This window comes from Papio anubis, chromosome 14, assembly GCF_008728515.1.
Source record: "Papio anubis isolate 15944 chromosome 14, Panubis1.0, whole genome shotgun sequence".
NCBI classification, from domain to species: domain Eukaryota; kingdom Metazoa; phylum Chordata; class Mammalia; order Primates; family Cercopithecidae; genus Papio; species Papio anubis.
This window is the reverse complement of record NC_044989.1, coordinates 59,300,688-59,320,637: the sequence shown is the minus strand read 5'-3', so window position 1 is coordinate 59,320,637 and position 19,950 is coordinate 59,300,688. Positions and strand designations below refer to the sequence as shown.

Below are 19,950 nucleotides of genomic sequence, written 5' to 3'. Positions count from 1 at the left end.
AAAGAAAGTGAAAACACATGAATTTGAGCTCTGGCCTTGTCCCCACTGACTGGCTTCTAATTTCTTGAACTTCACCCAGGCTGTGTGTCCAACAGACCACATGGTGATTGCTAAATTGCTCAATGACCACAAGTTACAACCATGGGGAAAATATTCATGAAAATTAACATCCCATTTAATACTCACCATGCTTCCAGCCAACACTTTGTGTACCAGAAAGTCCTCGAACTGGCTCCAAAACTTTTCAATTCCTGACAAATGCACTGGCCCCTCTCCAAGGAGCTGGGCAGCAATCTGTGCTTTATGCTGGTGTGTGGTGGTGGCAGTACCACTGGTGGGAGAGCCCGGAGGTGGAGGCGTTCTTCTCAAGTAAGAAAGATCTGAAGACCAGTGGCCTTGGGGATGCACCCAGGCACCAAGAACTCCAACTCAGCACAGCAGGGGGCAGGTTCTTAACTGCTTTCAATTTTCCTAAAATGAAGGGCATATAATAAAGTCTGGATCTATGAAATAGTAACAAATGTTTGATTAATTTTGTTCATATTAGAAATGAACATTTACATTTACATTGATTTTTAGAGTATTATTTCAGAAGATTATGGCATCTTTGGAAGCAAATCTTCTAAACTATGAATCCTTCAGGACTTTCTTAAAAACAAAAATGACCACACTAATAAAATCAGTCTTGTCTTCTTTGTATGAGCTTGCACACAAACTCTGGACTTTCCTACATCCTTCATATCACATATACTTTAATCGTAACTCTATGCCATTAACTTCAAAAAACTGTCCTTATCCTATTAAATATACACTGGGGGGACCATACTTGTTAGTGCAGTCACTGCATGTCTACTCTTCCTCCCACACACACATCCTTTTCTTAACTACACTAAGAAAATATAATTATTTGCATTCTTCAAATATTCTCAAAATTCCTTTACATACACATTCTCAGGAAAAAGTTGGTTTTCAGGGAAGGCTGAACACAGTCAAGATCCATTTGACTCAAAGCCTGATTTTCTTTAGGCTGTGTTATTTTCTCTGAAGTACTAGGTTTGCACAAATGATTGTTACCAATGGCACAACCATCAGGTAAAGTGTGGGGTGGTGTCTTTCAGCTCTTCACATTCTCTTGGGTCTTGTCTGGAGTTTTGCACATACAATGTATTCATCCTACATACTGGACAATCATGATGATGGCCCAACATGTATTGTAAATCTCACTTATGCAGGCATAATCATGTCTATATTTGGAAACAGAAAAATCTAACTAATGTCAAAGGTGGAATATTCCAGCTGCCACTTTTCTTTCCTCTTACAAAAGAAAATACAGGATGACAACTGTATGAAGATGCAACTGGAAGCAGGAAAACTTTGTTTCACTCCTGCCTCTGGAATTAGCAATGTGACTAATATTGGCCACGTCATATCCTCACTGGCACTCACCTCTAAAGAAGCATTTAGAGTTGATAATTTCCAAGGTCCCTTTCATCACTTAATTCCCAGCTTAAGATAATCTTTTCACCATCTGAAAGACAAAAACATCTCCAGAATATCCAGGTCCTCCACCACATTTGGAACATTGGCCAAGAAAATACTATGGCTTTGTTCCCATGAGACCAATGTTGAAAGTATCTAGATGTTGAAAATCAAAACATTTAGATGACTGATTGACTGAGTTTTCCACTTTAACTTCTTTTTTAATGTTTTGGTGTTATTTAGAACAGCTCTGAGAACGCTGCCAAGAGTTTCTTAGTCTCTTTCAGATCCTTGTACCCCCTTCCTTAAAGGTGTTTAGAAAATAAGGGCTCTCTTAGTGGCCTCTGTGAAGTCTCATGGTAACTGCAAGCCTAAGTGTAAGAGGTCCTTCAGGAGCCTACAAACAGCTTGCTTTCCTGAAAGTGTGGTTCTCCAGCACCATGCAGTGATGACTCACCAGGCCTTATACCAGCAGAGCACCATTTTTAAAGGAGGCACATAAAAGAACCATGCTGTCCAAGTAAGCACACCTAAAACATTCTAGGTATGTAAAATAACCAACAAAGAGCGTTCTGAATCATAGTCCAAACATCATCCTTTAAAAGCACCATAAAATCAACCATCCACTCCCACAACTAGTTGTCATAGACATGATCCCAGTGCTTGATGGACTTTAGGAAAATTGACTCATTTGATGATCTCCACGCTAGGATATGTTGTAAGAAATTTTCAGTGAGAAACAAAGGAGGGATAAATAGGCAATAAGTTATGAAAGATGTTCTGATGAAGCTAGCTTATTAAGTGAATATAAGAGGCTGTTCTAGGAATGTAAATAATTAAATCAAAGATAAAATTAGCTATAGTAAAAAAAAAAAAAAAGTGCTCTGTTTTGTGGAACCTCTATTTCCCTTTACTTGGCTTTAATGGACTGGTGAATTTGTCCTTATTGACCTATAGCCATGGGGCTCACTTGCTTAGATTACATATAAAGACAGCCTTTTATCACATGGGAATTGGAGCAGATATCTATATATCACCTGTGGGACAGGTGATAAAAATGGAATGCTTAGAATTTGTACTCCGGAAACAAAAAAGCTCAAATTGCAATCTTTTTTCCTTCTTTTTAACTCTGTAACTTCATACAATCTATGAAACTCTTGGTGCCTCAGTTTCTTCACCTGTAAAATGGGCTAACAATTTCTATGACACATTGCTTGATAAAGCTTAGATGATATATGTTAGACATAGTACTTTGCACTTACAAAATGTTTAGTATGTAGTAGACATTTAAATTATCACTATTTAGAAGGTTAAATGTATAGTCGCCTTACAGAGTAGTTAAGGTACTGGGGATGGCATATTTGTATGTGAATTACAACCAAATAAAGTCTCGTTCTGGATGGAAAGAAGTGACTTAGGCTCATGTCCATGTGGCATTTGTATCACAGGGTAGCTGAGGACAGAGAAAAACAAACCAGAGGCCCAGAACATTGATTGACAGACTAGCCCTCAGTCCCTAAAGAGTCATGGCTTCAAGGACTTCCAAACATGGTTTCTGGAGTCTGAAAAACATCAACCAAGTATGTGGAAGGAGTAGAGAAAGTAGAGGAGAGAAAGGAGTCAGCTACCAGCTGACTCCTGGAATGCGATCATCCCAAATCAGACTAGTAGTACAAAAAAAGAGTCAGTATGAGGAGCAAGATGTGATGTACAAAATGAGACGACAGGAGCACCCGTGCTTTCCAGGAAAGCTCCTGAAATCATCTTAGTGGTAGATGGTTGATGGTTGAAGATAACCAGTGAGTGAGTCTTTTTAGTTAGACAGCATTAGAGGCCTGTGCAAAGTAGGAAATGAGAAAAAGTGGTCTTAAGTCACTCTGCAGAATAACTTTACAGGAATTTTCAGTTTTCCTCCCATAGGCTTGGAGGACTGGAGTAAGGCTGGAGACTTGAGGGGAGAACAGATGCTTGTAAAAAGATTACAGCAGGAAGAACAAACCCCAGTTTAATGGTCAGGGACTGAGTCCCAGGGAGGATACACCCTGCAATGAGGATGTTCAAGGAACTGTAAGAGCAGTGATGTCACATGGTCAATTTAAAGATGTTTTCTCTTCTGTGCTGTAATCCCTCTCCACTACTGGGACATCATCAATAAATGCATATTATGTGTAATAACTCAATTTTGTGGTACTTGAGAGAATGATGACAGTACTCATTAGCATAGCCAAGCATTGTGGAGAGAGTTCAGAGAAAGCAAGAATTTAGGGTTTGAGGTGCCTGGGAGAATATAGCATTACCTGTTTCCAAGTCTCTGGAAACCTTGGGGAAATCCATAAATTGGGGGTTGGAGCCACTTTAGTTTTTATCTTAATGAACAGAATGTCATATGACTGCTGAAAGATGTTCGTGGATCTCTAAGAGTTGTCTGTTTGGACAAGGGTAGGAAGTGGTGTTGCAGGAGAGCAGTTCTCATCCACCGTGAAGTTTACTATGAGGGTCTCCTGATGTCAGATGTCAGGGTATGTGGGGCCAAGGATGGAGGTCTCAGGAAGGCTTTTTGGGAAAGGGGTAAAATGAACCTGAACAAGCCTAGAATAGATACACAATGGACCCTGATTTTAATTTGAGTTGAGTAACTCAACCACTTCCTAATGACAAATGCATTCTTTTGCTCAACAGTTTGAATGTACCTACCCTCTCCTGAGAACTCGACCGTGTCAGGAGCTTAGTAGTAGAGTGGAGAGGGCATAGACTTTAGAGGTGGAGACCTGGGTTTGGATCCTGACTCTGTCACTTGCTAGCTGTGTAATCTTAGACACCTAGTGAACCTTCTGGGCCTCAGTTTGCCTATTTGTAAAATGGGAAGATATTCTCCCAATGTAGGATCTGGTGAGATGTAGCACATTGGTTGTGCTTAATAAGGGACGGCTGAAATGATTTCTCTATAAATGCCATTCTAGTCTACCCTGTGCACAGAGCCCTGTACCAGCCACTATAGAGACGTTCCAGGTAAGACATATGACCTCTGCCTTCAGTCAGTTCCAGTGAGCTAGAGATGAAAAGCCATCTATCAACCCCAGGATCGTAGAGGGGCAGAAAGTCATCATTTTCCCTTCTGCAGCAGCTTTCCTCTGCTTTGGACTTTGCTTTGGACTTCCTTAAAAAAAATCCTTTATAATTCTAGCAAAAGCTCCCAAACATCACTGTTTGCTATATAATTTTTTAAATATGCAAAAATATTTATCATACATATTTTATAAAAGATCTATGAACTTTAAAGTGGAAAAATAATTCTAAGTGGAAGGGAAAAAGAGCCATTTAAAGGCACAAGATTTAAAATAAAACTTTAGAAATAGCAGTGTAGGAGGGCTTTTTAAAAACATCATTTTAGGCTGGGCGCGGTGGCTCACGCTTGTAGTCCCAGCACTTTGGGAGGGTGAGGCGGGCGAATCATGAGGTCCGGAGATCAAGACCATCCTGGTTAACATGGTGAAACTCTGTCTCTACTAAAAATACAAAAAATTCGCCGGGCGTGGTGGCAGGCACCTGTAGTCCCAGCTACTCAGGAGGCTGAGGCAGGAGAATGGCGTGAACTCAGGAGGTGGAGCTAGCAGTGACCCGAGATTTCACCACTGTACTCTAGCCTGGGCGACAGAGTGAGTCTCTGTCTCACAAACAAAACAAAACAAAACCAAAAACAAAAACACGTCATTTTATTTAGTATTTCTTTGAGAAAATTAATGATCTGAACAAGGAGAAATATTAGCACTTTTTTGACACCTTCCTTTGCACGCTCAGAGACTGTGCTGTCAAAGCCGAATATTACAAGAACATGCCATGAGAAATAATGCACCAAATGTGCCTGCAAGAGGGAAGGTTGTCCCCTCAGGGTCCTGGACTTGGAAATCATCTGATGGCCCCTCTGAGGACACACATCAAGGCCCAAGATGGTCTTTGAGCAGGGCAAGGGTCAGCGGGGAGAAGGGTCTCATGTGCCACTTGCCATATAATTGCAGACACTGGCATTCATTTCTCAGCCTGGGCAAGGAGGTGGGGAAACACGTTGTGTGGTCTCATTTCCTTTGGCTTACCAGTCCCCAAATCACTCTCCGCAGAATGTCAGCTTTACTTACCAGAGCCATGGTGAAGGGCCTGAATCCATGAGGGAGAAGAGTCACTGTGGCTCAATGAGAATCCTGTTGACCAGAGACCCAGCCTAGACCACACAGATACTTGGCACAGGCTGGTTCTCTAGGGCTCTGAGAACATGCTGAGATCCCCAAGTACAGAAAAAAGGCCTGGCTCTGCCATGCCAACTCTGTAGAGTAACAGACACATAACAGGATGCGATGATTGTTGTTTCAATAGCCATGAGAGCAACTATTATATTCCATCTGACTAATGGTGCTTTATTTTTTTCTGATGCTTTTTGGACAATTTTATTATGTGAAAGTAGACTAAGCTTGAGCTGGAACCTTTCAAATCATAACATGGCTCAGAGAATGTTGTCAAACACCATGACTGCACTGATATGTTCATTATCTCCACATGACATGCTGTGTATTAGGTCAGACCATATGAAATTGCTATTTTTCTAGATCTCATCTGGTCAAATATTGGTAATTTCATATGGCTCATTTAACATCTGTTTGTATGCCAATATCTATTTCTCACCCTAAAGTGTAAGTGCTGTGAGAGTAGGGACTTTGTTATGTTTACTGTTGTATCCCTGGAGCTTAGAACAGTGCCTGACACAGAGGCAGCATTCAAAAATATTCACTGAATGAATGAATACGTGAATTCATTGATTTCTAGTGAAACCCTATTATGTGCCAGGCACTGTGCTAAGAATGAGGAATATATGAAAAAGACAGTCTTAAAGAGCTTTGAGTTCTCTTGGGAAAAACAGATTTAAATCAGTACCTAAAAAACTAATAGGCAAACACTGGGACAAAGGGTAATGCAGGATACAAGGAGAGGAATGAACGCCAGCGTCTGCAATTATATGGCAAGTGGCACGTGGGGCCCTTGCCCTGCTGACCCTTGCCCTGCTCAAAGATTATCTTGGGCCTTGACCTGTGTCCTCAGAGGGGCCATCAGATGGTTTCCAAGTCCAAGACCCTGAGGGGGCAAGCTTCCCTCTTGCATTAGTGGGTCCTGGCCTGGATTGGGTTGGTAGGGGAGAAGGGAAAGAGGGCTGAGGTCTGGGCTCCCAGTCAATAAAAACATTAGTATTGACATATGAAAAGCGAGAATTGGGTAGGTGAAAACAGAAGCAGAAACAGTCATAAAAGCATAGTCAGATTTCTGATGTCAGATATGTTAATGTACAGCTCCACCAACCACAGAAAAACCAGGAGCATTAGCCATCTACCTATGAGGTTGGCTGAATGAATCAAAGTATACCTTTTAGTTAAAAAGTAGAATAAATCAAAGGTATGAAAAACAGGCAAGACTAATCGGTAAATAAATAGGCAAAAGAATCTTTGCCAATAAGGGCTGTAGTATTGTCCTAAGGATGAAGTGTGCTTTTTTTTTTCTTTTGACTTCCTGTTTACCTTACATGTAAATGTAACAGGAACTTGTGTTTGACCAGTTTTGTGTCTATTTACTGTCTTTACATTTAATGTCTGTCTCTGCCTATTTCTCTCATTCCAAACACTTTAGAAATAACAAAGATTTTCTGAGTTCAATGAGAAAATCGTCACTACTGCTAGCATTTGTTCTATCAAATGCATTAAATAGAATGCCACCTCTGGGTAGGGTGGAGTTTATAGTCTGTCGTGGATCACATAGCTGACATTGCCAATAAGTATAAGAAATGATTTCAGGCTCCATCATTGTCACCCTGGGAAGAGAGCACAGTCCTGCAGGTCTTGCAGTTACACAAAGAGGGCCCTCTAGAATGTGGCTGCATTTAAAACGGAAAAAAGAAAGTGTAGAAGAATGAAACACTTTGGCACGTATTCCCCAAATGCAGATTATTTCTCTCTAGACTTCAGTGTTTGCTCTTCTTCTTCCCATCCTTCCTCTATTCCAGGTGATCAGGGGAAAGATCACATCGTCTCTGAGTTCAAATCCCAAAACTATTTCCTAGTCATGGCTATCCCAGGCTGGCAAAGAAAAGAGATACTGTCCTCACAACCTTGCATTGCTTCCAGGCCGGCCCTTTCCTGGAAAGGCATCCAACAGTATAAAAAGCAGCTTCTTCACAGAGCAGCTTCAGCCCCGACTGAGCCTTTGGGAATGGAATGCTACAAATTGTGGTGCTTCTATTGTATGAGCAATTCAATGGGCATTTCATTTCCAGTCAAAATCCAAACTAGTTAAAGTCAGCCCGTACCAGCTGCCTTGCTGAGAAACAGCAGCTTGCATTAAAATTACAATTATATTGTTTTGCCATGTCAGAAGCAAAGGTTAAAATCATATCTTGGCCGGACATTGTTTCTGTAATATTGGCCCTCTGCAAAGCTGCCGTGTGGATGAGCCCAGAAATGATGTGAAATATTTCTAATACAAATTTTATTTTTATGTGAAACTATTCAAATGCTGCTGTACAACATGAACTACCTGAACCAAATCAAATCCTCAGGTCAATTCCTTCTTCCGAGTGCTCCTTAGATAACAAAGTCTTGTTCTGCGAATCTGTTCAATATATTAAAGTTGATTCACTCGGACAGTGTGTAAGATATAATACATTAATCTGGGCCATTTCAATTTCTGAGGCTGGGACTATAAAACTGGTGTGCTGCATATCTAATTTTTTTTGAATACCTGATTTATGCATTCCTCTGATGCCGAGTGTCGATGGTATGGTGGATGCGGCTGCTACATTAACAACGGGCTGCATCAGCACTCAAATCTTATCTTGTTAAATCAGACAAATGTAGCTCAATGAAAAGGAAGGAATAAATGCCTGGGATGGTTGAAAGGAGTGAATTTTAATCCTGTTTGTTAGGGGACTTTCATGGTTTGCACTGGATGACTAAGGGGTGGGGGGGTCCCCTGGAGACTTTGGGTACCATGATTTATATTTATATGTAATACATATAATGTACCTAGAGCACACATATGAAAATATACACCTTATACAAATCAGCACACACCCTAACAGCAGAAACAGTGCTGCAAGATGCAGTGTCTATATTTTACAGATGCTGTAAAATCTCTATTAGATAGACAATTTATAAAAATGGGTCTCTTTTTAATATTTCCATTACAAGTATAAAAACTGCTCCTTTGTGCATAATTCTCTATATTTTTTCATCAAAAAGAAGTTACCATGAAGGCTAAATACCAGGAGGATGGAATAGCTTATCACAATCATTATAAATACGATGTTTTCAGGAACTTTTGTGGCACGCTGAATACTGCTGCCATTCTATAGACAGACAGTATTAATTCTCATTGAAGGAAAATGTCCCTGTGTTTGCACAATCAACAAGACCTTTAGAAATTATCTTTGTGCTATAGGAGAAGAAAAGTTTTATCCCTGCATACAGCACAAATGACCAAGGCATTTATAATAGATGAACTAAACTTTAAAAATAAATTATTAGGGAGGACCCTATACTGCTAAACTCTAATTTAAATCTCCTTCTCTTAAAATATCCATAGAGTTCAGCTTCAGAAAATAGAAGTCAATCAAAATCTTTCACTGGCTCAAGGAAATATGTTTGGAAGCATGGGAACACCACAACACAGCTGTAAACATGCATTGCCTATTAACATGTAAGTGTCACAAAACACAACAATTACAGAAGAGGCCAAAGTGGAGCTAGAATTATTTAATTGGCTCAAAGATAAACTTGCCTGGTCAGTGACACTTTGGAAACATATTATTTAAACGTAAGTTCAGTTGTGCTTTCATTGGCTTCTCCCTTTCCTTAGTGTTTAATTATACAAGGTATATATGTGTCAAGGGTGAGAGAAGATGAAATCTTATAAACAAGAGATACACTCACACCCCTCTCTTCCTTGTGGTGTTAGATTTCCAAGATCTGCATCCACTATCTGCAACATTGCTATTAGTTACAATGGTCAGAGCTGTGACATGCAAACATTGAAGACGGCAACTGATTCGTACATATGACCAGATGAACTGGTCAAAGCTTTCACACATGTTTTAGAAATACAGAATGTTATTTCTGGGAGAGACCAGAGAGAGCCTCTTGCCAAATCTAGTCATTTTGCAGATGAAGACATCCAGGCCAAGAATTTAAAAAAGCCTTGGCCAAGTTCAAAGCCAGGGCTAGACCCAAGTCATCTGATATTCAATTCAGTCCATTGCTTCTTGATTGCACCACAAATCCAAAACTTCCCACACCTCAGGCAGCCCCCCCTCCCTGAACAATAGCCTCAAGCCAGAGCCCCTCCCTTTTATACAAATCAATATTCCCTAGACTTCTCATTAGCACTAAAATTTGGACTACATGTTTCTGAAAATGTCATGAAATCTCAGCTCATGTGAGCCTTATCTTAACAGTAGTAAATTGTGAGTCATGTTTGGGCAAGATTCGAAGAATGAAAACTTGAAATTATTTAGCTCTTAAGAGAACAAAATATCTTCATTATCCTCTTTAGAGGACTCAAAACTTGGCTTTAATTTGATAGCATGTAAACATGTCTTTAAAGGAATCAATAGAAAGTATGAAGGCAGGTAATGCCAGCAGAATGGAATCCAGGAGCGTGGGCCATGATAATACCTGGTTCAGGGAGAGCACAGTGGAATGATGGAAATGGCAGGGCGAGGGTAACATATGCTTCTGCTCAGTGCAGAGTGCCAGCCAACCTCTCCTGTGCAGTGAACACGTGATGAAGTGTGTAGAACAAATGAAAAAGTGACTTTCAAACTGGAAAACAAAACAGGCTCCTTGCTAGTCAGTCAAGTCGTTTCACTGAAGAGCTCTTCCAGGATTCCCCACATTGCTGAAAATGAAAAGAAGATGCCCACTTTTCAGACCACAGACCAACAAGTCACCCAGCAGGGGAAGCCTCTGACCCTATGACAGCTATACTCAGTGGGCCATCGGTGGCACAGTAGGGGGTACCCTGGCTACAAGAATGGTCTGGAGCTATGAGGGACCTCAGCCATTTTCCACATTTTGCCCTTTCTGAGAGAAGTTTAGGGTCACAGAAATGCATAGTGCTTGAGGAAAATGTAGATGGGATGGAGGCAAAGTGAACAAATCAGCCAGGTCATTTTGACTGCCAAAAGGAAGGCGAAGACTTCATTAGTACACATGGGATGCTGCAGACGTATTAAGAGCAAATAATGTGAGATCGGAGCCTCACTAGATGCTTGAATTTATGTCAAAGTAGCTCCATTACATATGTGTTCCCCAGGGTCAGACTACATTAGCTAGTTTCCTCATTCCACATATGATGAACTAAAGAGTCAATGGAGTGTACTTCAAAAATGCCTCTATAAAACATGTGTGGAGTGTCCATGGAACTTAGGTTCAGTTTAAGTGTGTGTGCATGTATGCATATTGCACGTGTGTATGTGAGAGACAAGAAGGGGGAATAAGACATAAAATGTCTCTAAGGTCACAGAACACTGACCTCATTGGCGGGGCTAATTTGATTGTGCGGGAACAATAGCACTGTACTCCTTTGCCAGCGAAGTGCATGCTAATTATGCGATTTGCCCTTGATAAGACCTTGGTGGGTCATTCAGCAGTTGTGATCTGTCACTGACTTCTAATCATGTATTATCGTCTGGGTGAGTCAGAATGGGACCCTAAGCTTTCTGTCTTTACAGCAATGTGGCACTCTAATTACCTTATGCCAAGTGGATATGCAGCTACTGAATTAAGTGATCAGTGCGATTGCCTTCAAAACCTTCTCCTTCTCCTTTGTGTTGCTTCACGGCAATTTACATTTTAAGATGCCATGAAGCTTTTGGTGTGACTGAAAATGCCACTCTAAAAAATAATTATTTTATTTTAAATTTAAGCAGGATAATATTAAATTCATGCCATACTAGTATCTTACCTTATTTCTGTGGCATAAAAGCAGAAGCTACAATAATCCTGTGAGTAAACTTGTTGAAAAGCACCATGTTGGGAGCCTGGCTTTTGCTTTCAAAAAATAAAAATTGAAAAGGATTGGGAGTGGTTTGGGGGGTGGAGATACTCTTGAGATTGAGAGGACTTTCTAAGGCCCTTAAGTTTTTACTGTACTAATAATTTGCACTTAATAAGCAGACTTTAACATTAAGCATTATTTTTTAACTTTTAAATAGCATTCGAGATCCACCCAAGGGCTACATGTGCAATAGAAATAAATTAAAACTCAAGGAATTAAATCTCACCACAAAATATTCATTAACTAGGGTAATGATAAATTGACCTTATAAGTATTTTAAGTTCAGTAACAATTCCTGACATATTGGTTAACTTGTTCCACGACAGTTTGAGGGATCAGTGTGGTCCTAATTATGCTAATGTGGGTTGCATTATTTTTCTGATACTTTAAAATTTTGTTAGAGCTATGATATAATTTTCTATTGTTGCGTAGCAACTTTCAAATACTACAAGCAATCTGTTATGCTAAACCAGTTGTATCAACATCTGTATTTGCCTAGAGAATGATCTAATGCCTTTTGCAAAGAAAATGCACTACGGCATTTATAAAATTTGATAAGATACACTGATGTGGATGATCCTTGAAAATACGAACTCTGAAGTGCTCCTTGAAAGTTGTCATAAAACAGACAAAAAAAAAAAAAAAAAACCAAAAAAAAAAAAAACCAAAAAAACCAACCATCACAACATCGTAGAGCAAAAGTTACTGTGCTACTAACAGGAAATATAAAAGGATTTTCAAAGAATTTCTGCCTTGTGTGTCAACATTGCTGCAGAATTCTTTTATAGTAACTGAAAACTCAAAACCAAAGAGGACAATTGAGAGAAAAATTGCAGCCTTATTTTCCTGGAATCACATGATGTGGAAAGAACATTATTTGTTGAATCCTTGGTTTGTTTGGGTGGGAGCGGGGAGAGAAAGAGGGGGTGAGATAGTGAAAGAAATGGGGTGGAGGGAGAAGGAGGGGGATTAAGAGAGCCCAGAGAGAGAGGGAGGGAAGAAAGAGAAGAAGAGGCGAGAAAGAGAGAAGCCTAGACTCGGAATATTCTGCATTCCCTGGGTGGCAAAACAAAAGAGCCCAAGGAGGGGAGGGGGAGAAAAAACTGTGGAAAGTTGACACAGTCAAGAATAATGGCTAAATCTATCAAGTTTGATCAGGTCTACTATAATGAAGTGAGGCTTCATATTCCAAGCAGGGACAATGAAGACAGGAGTCAGGCTCTAGAAATGCGCTGCTCACTTTGTGCTTGGAATATGCAGCAGCCAGCAGGGAGCCACCAGATAATTACACAGTATTTGTGCGGTTCCAGGAAGCTTCCCGCGCAGGTTGAATGCCCGTGCTATATTAAAAGGCAGCACAGTGAAATGTTTTTAATGAATATTTTTGTCAGAGAAAGAAAAGGCATTTGAATGATTGTGTGTGTGAGAGAGAGAGGGAGAGAGAGAGTGTGTGTGTTTACGCTTGCGCATGGGGAAACCAGAGGTGGAATATCACTGTCAAAATACAGGTACCTTTATTTATTTTTATTCCATTATTTACCATTTCAAGAGTCTGACGTCCTTTCAATAATACGAATCACAACATTCAGTTAATGTTATTTTGGGCTAATTGTACATATAATCCCTTAACTAATATTTGCTAATAATATCTTTCAATGAATTAGTACATCAAACAGAGGCTTAAAACTACTTTTAAAAATTCCAGTAGTAAATGAAATGTTTAGACACATCGAATCAGGAAATCTAAAGGAGAAGTAACACAGATGTTGATACTTACTAGTCAGTAGCCTTTGGCAGTGATAGCTCTAAAACATAAGAATACATTATTTCAGCACTCTTTAATTCTCACCTAACAGATGTGAATAATCCACTGAATTTTAAACCCACATATTCTATTCACAATGCCCCTTTAAGTTCATTTTGCGGGGCAAGGCAAGCCACATACACTCAGATAATTCACTGGAGAAGGCTGTGATTTTTTAAAGTCCAATTCCATGAATATAATGCCAGATATATTTCAAATGTTTTTTGTTTACTTGATGAAAAAATATATAACTTCCTAAAATACATTTTCCGGTGCTGGTGCTACATATGTAAAGGCAGCTTTTTAAAGGCTAAATGACTCCCAGCAATTAGCCATAGACATCACACAATAACTTCCCTTTCCCAAATTAAATAAATTCAGCAATTCAAACCCTTTGGATAACAAAAGCATCTCACAGATATTTCTCTTTCATATCAAATGATTTTCAGATAATGTAATGACTTACATACCAAGGTATTAATTTAGGCCTGAAACCTCCACATTTTAAAAGGGGATATTGTATTTCACATGGCTAAGTACCGATTGTGAACCATTATCACTTTTAACAAGTACATTCTGATGAGGTAGCATGGATCTTTATTTGAAGGGAGAGTTCCTACCACATTGCATGACACAGATGGTAGAGGTCAACAATTAAGAACAGTGAGAGTCACAGGATTTGTTGGTTGAAAGATGGGTCTGATGAGGCAATTTTCTATCTTTTTTTTTTTCCTCCCAAAGAGTAATTTCAAGTAGATTTCTCAGTCAAGAGGCCTGCCACTCCCTCTAGCAACTGACTAAAATTTAATAGCTTTGACCCTCAAACACACACACACACACACACACACACACACACACACACACGAAACCACACACTGAATTCAACAAAAGTGGTGACTGGCCCCAGATTATTATAAGAGAAAGCAATAGCCATTCCAAATTCTCAAGGATTTGTTTCAAGGTTCCTGTCATTGAAATGTTTCCTTTTGTAAGCTGTATTATTAATAATTGCAAATACCTAAATGGGAACATTTAAATGAAAACTGATTTCTTTTATCACATGGGAAAATAAATCCTAACCCTTTGAGAAAATAGATTCAAAATGAGTACACATAAAATACTGAAAAGGAAATTTCAGTAGGTATATATGGTTAAGTATATCTAACAAGAAAGACAGGCAATTACCTTGGCATGTTTAAATCTGATTATCAATCTGTCCTCGAAGACTTTCAATATTAAAATATAAACAATGGTCAATATGTTTTATTTCATTTGAATTACAGCTGCTTACAAATAACACTCTATTATGCTATGGGTTAAAACATAAATAACACAAAATGCTTTTTAGTCATCTCTTCTACTTTTCCATTTTTACTAAAGATACTCCACTACTATATTAAGGATCAATTTGTATTCATCATAAAATACATAAACCATACAGGCCAAAATGGTCCAGTCATCGTTCTAGAAGTTTTAAAACAAAAGACTTCATTTTAATATCATTTGACCAGAAAGATGGAAAGCTTGGAAGAGTGGGGAATGGGCTTTTCTACTTTTGTAAGAATTGCTGGAAATACATACATACAAGAACAGTCCTCAATCACAGGCAGACACAAAGGGCTCAAGAGAAGTCACCTTCTGTTTTGGCCCAATCATAATTAGTAAACATTTTCAAATCGTGGGCCAATATAGAGATGAAATCATGTTGAAGTTTTGTTCTACACCTTTCTTTCTTCCTCTAAGAAGCTCTAATGAAAATGTACATTTACATGTAACAGAATGTCTAAAGACTATTTCTTCTATAGACCTTACAATTTGAGTTTCCACCTTTTTTGTCAGTTGTCCATACAAATCTCTCTGAAGGAGGCCTTGGGGATGAGACTCAGAGTGAAAGGGGCAATGCCAAACTCTTCTGGCTTGGGGAAAGGTATAGTGAGGGCTTGAAGGGAGGCCAGTCTTTGCTTAAGATCACTGCAGTCATGCTTCTACAATTCATGGTGTCATTTTCATTTGTCCTGCTCTGTGCTGGCAGCTACCTAGAACTAAATTAGAAGATTTGCTTGGTTTTACATCATTTGCATTGGACCTCCTCATTCTGAAGTCTCAGATTTCACAGGGTCTTTTTGTGAAATGAAGAGTAAGGTTTTCATTAATTCCCTTAGCCTGGGTACCCTTGTAAAACATTAATCTGTTTTAAAAAAGATGAAAAGCCAGTAATCTTTCCCATATAAAAAATAAAACTACGATTCCTCTGTCCTGGAAGCCTACATGTTGTTGTACACAAATGCTAGCGTATTCATAAGCAGCATCCTCATATTTAAAGGAATGTTACCCCCAAGATTAAGTGGTCCTTGGAAATGCCAACGACTGCGTTCCAGCCCCTTTGCCTGCAAAGAGCTTTGTGGCATAGAAAAAGGTTCCTCTTCACCTTCTAAGCTTCATTTTATTCAATTGGCTCTTTTTCACATTGTTATAGCTGGTGAATATAGCAAAGTTGGATTCAGAAGAGAACCTTAAGCGTTATCATAATGCTTAGAAGAAATGGCTTCACACTGTATAATCTATCAAAGGTGTCAGATTTACAAAATGCAGATTTTCTGTCACATTTGGGCACTCTAAGCACTGTATCTTTTCACTAAGGTGCTGACTGCTGTTTTAATGAGGCCCTTTGGTGGCTGTAAAAAACTGAAAGATGAGGATTAGAGGGGTTACCCTAGATATTGTCTATTTGTCTTACAAATTTCACACTAACTACCAATTACATCGCCATAAACCTTTTGGCTACTTCAAGCTGTATGCCATATAATACATAAAAAATATGCTATGTTAACCTCTCCTATATTATACACGTAACTACAGCCACTGATGCAAGTAACATATCTAATGAAGCCAATAATGAGACTCTTTAAAAGTAGTCTTGTTATAGGAATAATATTAGAGCAGTTCAGTTAGAGGCTAAGGTCCATTATGGAATACTTCCTGTATACTCTGGTCCTAGGTCTGGAAAGATGCTGACACACTAATTCAAGCTCAAGAAGGGCATTAATCTTGCAACCTTCTACTTGTCATGCTTAATGGGACATCCTGCCTAGGTGAAATGAACCTGATGTATTCAGGTAAACATAATTTAATAAGGAAAGATAAAAAGAAATAGACATCTGGCATGACCCTAGGGAGATGAAAATACCTGTCTTTTTATTTAAGAAGCTAATTCCCCAGAAGAATCTACATTGTGCCGGGACACGGCTGTACATAGGAGGCACTCACAAATACGTATTGCATTAAAAATATGAATTGCATTAAGGAATACATGGAAAAATCATGGTTAAAATTTCGAGACATCTCTGTTGTTTTTTCTCCCTCTAAACTTCCTGCAATCCATTTTGTTGGCGGGGAATGATAATACCAGGCAAGGAAGGCAACTGTGTTCATCTTGAGGAAGAAGACACATATTAATGTGGGGTTAAGCATCTGAGTGTGAAATCAAGATCCGCAACAATACAGCATGAGATTTAAAAAGCAGGCATGAATGTCAGTGAGTAACCGTGCATCCTCTTTCATCTGCAATCACTCTTAAGTCTAATGAGCTTCCAAAAATTGTGTCAGTGTTTCAGATAAGCTTATAAAAGGCAGCTGTTGGAGGTGGAAGTCCATCCTGCCAAACCATCATCACACACATCACACACACATACACACACATGCCACACACACCCACAGACACACATACACACAGACACACACACACACACACACACACACACACACGATGCATAATGGGGCACTGCTTCCCTCAGTCCATGCTTAGACACTAATCTCCTACAGCTTTGAGAGACACAAATCTAAAATAGCCCTAGAGAACATTGATTGGCCTTACCATTTAAAACAGCGAAGTAGTATCAAGAATCAAGCTAGTTAATATTCTGGGTGATAAATCTATGCTCGAAGTCAGTGAATAGTTTGTCATTTGGAATTTTTCCAAGTTCTCTTTGATTCAAAGATAAAATGAACATGGCATTATTCAGTCAAGGTTTAAAAATTAGACAAGTGGTAAATATGATTCAAAAGTGGTATCTGAAAACACTTGAAAACTCAGCTTTCTCCAGTCCTTCTTCCAGCTATTTTCAGATAAGTTAATACATGGTTAAATAAATTATTTTGACAATAATGTGGTTAAATCCATTGTTGTGAATTTGAATTTATCACACTTCTATATTTAGCTGGCCAGGCACTTGTAAATCTCCAAAGCTCATTTTTATAGAAAAATCAATGCATTTTCCCCCCAACCCCCCAGAAAATATATGTTACTTGTGAAAATGAGTCTTTTACTTACAATTTATTTCGCATGGGGACAGAGAGAAATGTATATGGGCACTCAACAAATGAATTAAAATAAAAGGCTGAAGAGAACCCTCACCAATAAAAACTCTAATTGGATAGTTCTGCGATGACAGGTCTTCCTCAGCTTTCTCCCTCACTTTCTGGAGCATCTGCAGAATGTTCACCTGGATAAGCAACTTTGCATATTGCTAGGGTTCATTTTCTAGGCAGTCTGAGTGTTACCAATTCCACTAGGCATGATTATCCAAGATGATAAGAAGTTGTCTATGCTAGAGGAACAAATTTGGCCTGTACTTATTATTAGAAAGGATATGAAAGAGTACTCTTAATAGAAGACAGCCATCTTCCTGGTGCAGCTGAGTAGACAGGGGTATATGCAGATAACTAGGCATTTGGACCACCACATATAACTTTTTATTCATATTGTTATTTTTGTCCAAATCTCTTAAGTGTTTCATCCACAGAGTGTTAAGAGGAGTTACTTATTCATTAAACACTTTGCATAATCTTTATAAGTAGCACCATGGAAACCAAAACTACTGTACTACTTTGGTCTTTCCCTGGTTGAACTCAAAGAAAGAATTTCCATCCATAGTGCATAAAGAAGAAACATGCCTTCCTTATGTTCATCCCTTTTTTCTTATAAATGTTTTCTTAGCGATTACAATCTTGGATTAGTATCTATCAATTACTGACCCTTAAATCAGAATTGGAGATTCATAAGCTGCCAGTCTTAGAGGTAACCACGAAGCTCTTCCCAAATCACTAATAACTCTCATTGTTTGGAGACTGCCTCTAGATATCATTCTAGAGACAGAATTTGTTCCTGGGGATTTTGCTCTGCTTGTCCATGATCTTGAACTCCAGGACCTTATTCTTGCCCTTAGATGACACATGATTCCATCTAAATAGGTAAAATGAGGTGCAGAGGGAAGAAAATCTACCAGTAGAACATACTTGCGACATTTGGAATCTATGGGCCTGATTCCCAGAAATCTGAATTAAAATGGGATTTGAAATGAGAAAAAAAAATGTTGATGTTTCTAATCATTCTAATAAAGTTATCTAGCTTCTGCTGGATCATTTTTTATACCAAGAGCTGTGCTCTATTCTATATGGAATAGACTACGCTAAGCTGGATAAAAAATGTCACCTTAGGCACCTGAATTAATAGTTTGGTTATGTACTCGGTTAAGTCTTTACTATAGATCAGAATAAGTATGCTAGGCAGACAATTCTTTAGAGCTAACATTTTAAAAAGGTGCCAAAGCCCCTTTGAGATCTGTGTGAATTATCCAGATTCAGGGAAAAATGTTAAATATACTGCGCTTTTCTACCCCCCTCATTTCTTAGTTGCATTGAATAAGTAAAATTGCAGCAAAGTTGGCAAGAATAAATACTTCCTCGGTTTTTCTAAAGCTGCAATTAATGATAATGAAGCTATACCTTATATGGCAAGAAATACAGTACAAATTGGATAAGTAAGAAAAATGATCAGCCATTGTGTGCCTCCGATATAGTACATCAAGGTATCGCCACTGTGAGGCTATCTTTATTTTAAACCATTAAACAAAACAATATAAATCTGCAGGCAGGTGTTTCTTGTTGCAGAAGTATTGAAAGTTGTAATGCAAACAATCTAATTTTAGCATCTATGTAGAGTGTGAAGTAAATTTACTGATCACTGATGCATTGAGCATAGGAAGAAACAATCAGCAGGAGCTTTCAGCAAGATTATCCTATTAAAGCAGGAAGACTTCATGTGGTTGTTAAGGAAGTAGTCAAAAGCAGGTGATGGAAGTGGGGGTTTGACGACTCGTCAGTGGGCCCAGTGTACATGTTAAGTTGTTGTTTTCTGCTCAGCTAAGCAGCAGAGAATTGATATGTTAGCAATGAAGTGCAATGACAATTAAATTGTAACTGACCTACATGTTACCGTCATTACGCGTTCTCTTTTTTACTGCTTTCCCTCTTATTTAATCACACAGTATGGGGTTTTTATTAGGCTGTAATGTTAAAATCTTCATCCATTTAGCCATAAATGTGTGACTGGATATCTATCAGACTTCCTTGCACTATACAAACAAAGCCATTTTGCTGAATCACTGTTGACTTGTTTGTGGCCTAATTTAATGAGTGTAATAACTTACATTACTATCCAGTTAACATTTAGGAGCCCAGAAAAGACCTGCTAGCACGCAGTAAGCTACTGTATACATTCTCTATTCATATCACTCCTC

General features: G+C 38.8%; 1 long non-coding RNA gene across 1 annotated transcript in view; it reads right to left on the bottom strand.

The window, feature by feature from the left end:
• Window positions 1-19,950, bottom strand: part of LOC103876972 — a 202,718-nt gene that overhangs the window by 106,483 nt on the left and 76,285 nt on the right. Inside the window, exons 3-4 of the long non-coding RNA XR_002516659.2 lie at window positions 1,447-1,528; window positions 187-471 (exon numbers count right to left, since the gene is read on the bottom strand). This is a non-coding gene — a long non-coding RNA (uncharacterized LOC103876972). The remainder of the gene's footprint in view (window positions 1-186; window positions 472-1,446; window positions 1,529-19,950) is intronic.